This window comes from Lotus japonicus, chromosome 2 (assembly GCF_012489685.1).
Source record: "Lotus japonicus ecotype B-129 chromosome 2, LjGifu_v1.2".
NCBI classification, from domain to species: domain Eukaryota; kingdom Viridiplantae; phylum Streptophyta; class Magnoliopsida; order Fabales; family Fabaceae; genus Lotus; species Lotus japonicus.
The window spans coordinates 36,153,599-36,157,581 of record NC_080042.1 but is presented as its reverse complement, the minus strand read 5'-3'; positions in this window follow the sequence as shown (position 1 = coordinate 36,157,581).

The following is a 3,983-nucleotide window of genomic DNA, read 5'->3' as shown; positions in this document are numbered from 1 at the left end:
CGCCAAAGGTGGTCATGTTCAGATATGAATTGACCCGGGATTTACACGGCAGTACACCTCTCATATCTGTCTCGGCAGGACCCCTGAGGTCGGGATTGGCATGATGTTTAAGGCAAAGAGTTGCGTTGTGTACTTCTGTCTGTGGGCTACTGAGCGATCATTGTCCGGTAAAGAGTGGACTGTAAGGAGTGTCCATGTTCCCGAGACGACTTTCCGAAGATAACGAAGCAATAGCTTCGGGCCCTTAAATTATACTCATCACATGATAAATAAAATAATAAAAAGGTTGGCGATGAACTCACCATTTCCTACGAAGTAGTGAGAGAAATCAATTCGAAGGACGGAGGAATAAGGTTGATTTAGCCATATTGCATTATTACCTGTGTTTGTTAACATGTGTGTGACTAATGATATGTTGGCTTATGTTTTAACGCTTATCTTATCTGATGTGTATTATTGTGCAAGTCGCGTATGACTCACCCTTGCACTTATTTTTATAAAAGCAGATAACAGGTGTGACAATGAGCTTCCCTCCAGTCCTCGCAATCCACGCTGATTTCCCGTCCCGTGCTGGCTGGCATGTTGACCCAGTTACCGGATACTGCTTTTATCAGGGACTCACAATTTTGTGGTGCAGGGATCCAGGAGCAGGACACATCGGTTTCCCAGTGACACTCCCGATGGTGCTCTCATTCTTCCTGCCGACCCACGCTGAGCACGTTGGTCCGCGGAGTCCAGGCAGTCCACAGGTGCCATATCCACAGGAAGACGAGCCTATGGAGACCGGAGAGCCTATCCCAGTAGTACCAGTCACCATGGTGAGCCCATCGGGATTCCCAGATCAGAGAGTTCCGCAGACCCAGGAGTCTATGGGATCTCCTCTACCCTGGAGGAACTTGTCTTGCTTTCGGGTCACAGCCCGCAAGCGAGTGAGATCCCCTAGATTCTCCCGAGATGCCAGGATTTACCGTCGCAGATTTCGGAGAGGCGAGGCGTCCGGAGTCAAGGAGTCAGAGTAGGGTCCGACAGCAGAGCCAGGGTCAGTGCCAGCAGCCAGCGGGGGAGTCAGTGAGGAGGATCTCGAGGAGGAAGATCCGAGGGGATGAAGCCATATGGTCCGAGTTTCTGATGATGATGATGATGATGATTTATGTTTCTGTTTCTGTATTCTGATTACCTGTAGCAGACTATGTGTTTGAGGGCACTATGTCCTCTTTATGTGTTGTCTTCTTATCTGTAGACTTATGCGGTGGATCCGTCCACCAACTATGCATGCTATGTATGATTTGTGTGGTTTATATCGTTATTCTCGTAGTCTTAAGTTAGGAGGTCGAAATGCCTAGGGATGTTAAGGGAAACGCTCGAGTACTCTTTACTCTTGCGATCTAGACCTAATAAGGAAACCCTAAGTAGAAAATAAAAGGTTCACTATTTCACGTAGCGTGCTCACTCCTGAGTGATGGAGTTAGGGAGAACTTGTCACTTAAGGAAGGGGACGCCACACGGATTGGTATCAGAGCAGTGATTCATCGGCCTAGGGTTAGAAGCCTACTAGGGAGTCTAGGATAGGTATTTGAGGTCATAGGAAACTAATCACTCTGTGAATTTCAGGAAAGGATGACGGCAGCAATGGCAAGAGCTATTGAACAACTTACATCTTTCTTGACCGAGCAAGCGGAAAGAGCTGGGAATGGAGGTGGACACCAACCAGCGGAAGAGGATGTCTACCACGGTCTGGACAAGTTTCTGAAGCGAGATCCGCCAAAGTTTGAAGGGGGTTACAATCCCGACGGAGCGTATGAGTGGATCCGAGAATTAGATAGGATTTATGAGACGTTAGTATGTGCTGACCCGCGTAAGGTTGCTTTTGCTAGTTATTTACTTTCAGGAGAAGCTAGGACAAGGTGGACTGGAGTAAGAGGAAGGATAACTCCAGCGGAAGGAGCCATAACCTAGGAGATCTTTAGGAATGCATTTCTGGAAAAGTACTTCCCGACAGACGCAAAGGGGAGGAAAGAGATGGAATTCTTGGAGTTAAAGCAAGGTATGATGTCAGTAGGAGAGTATGCAGCTAAGTTTGAAGAACTGTGTCGATTCCACCCGCATTATAGTGCAGCATCTGATGAGACCTCAAAGTGTGTCAAGTTTGAATATTGACTGAGGCCAGACATCAGGACTGCTGTGGGACTTGACCAGATTCGGAACTTTGCTACTCTGGTAGAGAAGTGTAGGATTTTTGAGGAAAACGAGAAGTCTAGGAAGGAGTACTTGAGGGGATAAGGTGTTAACAAGGCCCCGAAGAAGAAGGAAGAGAGGAGGAAGCCATACTTTAGGCCACCCGAGCAAGTGAGGAACCAGTTCGGAAATCGAACAGGAGGATTTGGATTCCACAACAGGACAAGTGGGTTCAATCCTAACAATCCATTCTGCGTGAGATGCCGAAAGAATGGACATCATGCTCCGGAGTGTAGAGCCGTGTTAGGGGAACAGGCTAGTACACAGTCCAGTGAAAATGGGAATCGAAACCCTACCGCTACAACAGGCGAGGGAAGTAGCAGAGGAGCACCGACACCGAGAGATAACAGGATGTTTGGACGACCCGCGAATAAGGGGAAAGTGTTTGCGATGACACTGGAGGAGGCAGTTGAAGCGCCAGAACTTATCCAAGGTACGTGTTATGTTGATAGTTTTCCTTTAAGTGTTTTATATGATTCGGGTGCAACACATTCGTTTATATCACAAGAGAGGGTCAAACAATTAGGTATACCAGTGACAAGTTTGGCATGGAACTTAGAAGTAAGTACCCCCACTAGAAATACCTATAGAACCTCGAAAGTTTGTAGAGACTGTAGGTTAGAAACATTAGGAAGAACCTTTAGGCAAGACTTAGTGTGCTTACCCTTAGAAGGACTAGAAGTAATATTAGGAATTAGTGGAGTTCTCATATAACAATAGCTTCCACTCAAGCATAGGAATGGCACCATTTGAAGCATTGTACGGAAGGAAGTGTAGAACCCCGTTAAGTTGGTTTGGTGAAGGAGATAAGCTAGTACTAGGACCCGACGTAGTGCAGGATATGTCGGAAAAGGTGAAAGGAATTAGGGAGAAGCTTAAGATAGCACAGGATAGGCAGAAAGCTTCCTATGATCGTAGGAGAAAGCCTTTAGAGTTTGAAGAGGAAGACCATGTTTTCCTCAGAGTTAACCCAATTACAGGGATAGGAAGGTCAATTAAGTCGAAAAAGCTTACACCAAAATATTTAGGACCTTACCAAATCCTTAGGAAAGTAGGAACATCAGCCTACCAAGTGGCGCTACCGCCATCTTTGTCAAACTTGCACGATGTGTTTCATGTTTCCCAAACAAAGAATTACATTCCCGACCTTTCTCATGTGATAAAACCTGAACATATACAACTCAAGGAGAACTTAACATACACGGCCGAACCTAAAAAGATATTGGATAGGAGGATGAAACAACTTAGAAAAAAGGAAATCCCGTTAGTGAAAGTAGCTTGGAGTGAGGGGGAAAATGAGGAAGCTACTTGGGAATTAGAGGAGGATATGAGAAGGACATACCCTCAATTGTTTAGTATCTTAGGATGTGAATTTCGAGGACGAAATTCTCAAAAAGGAGGGGAGAGTGTAACATCCCACCAACCAAGTAACGACCTCATAGGAGATACGAAACCCTAGAAAGTCGGAATAGGAAAATACACACTAACAATCTAACTATACTATATAATATATATATATATATATATATATAATATGTGTGTGTGTATGCATGTATGTGTGAATATTTTACTATATTGCTTGTTTGCACGTAAACCAAGACGTCGGTCAATCGACTTTAAATCGACCCGGCAATAAAAGTACCAAAGACATGGTCACAATAACCCCAAAAAAGGATGAACTTGAGATAGAGGTAGGATAGGCTAAATAGATGATCTGATCACATCTCTTGACTATGATAAATGCATTG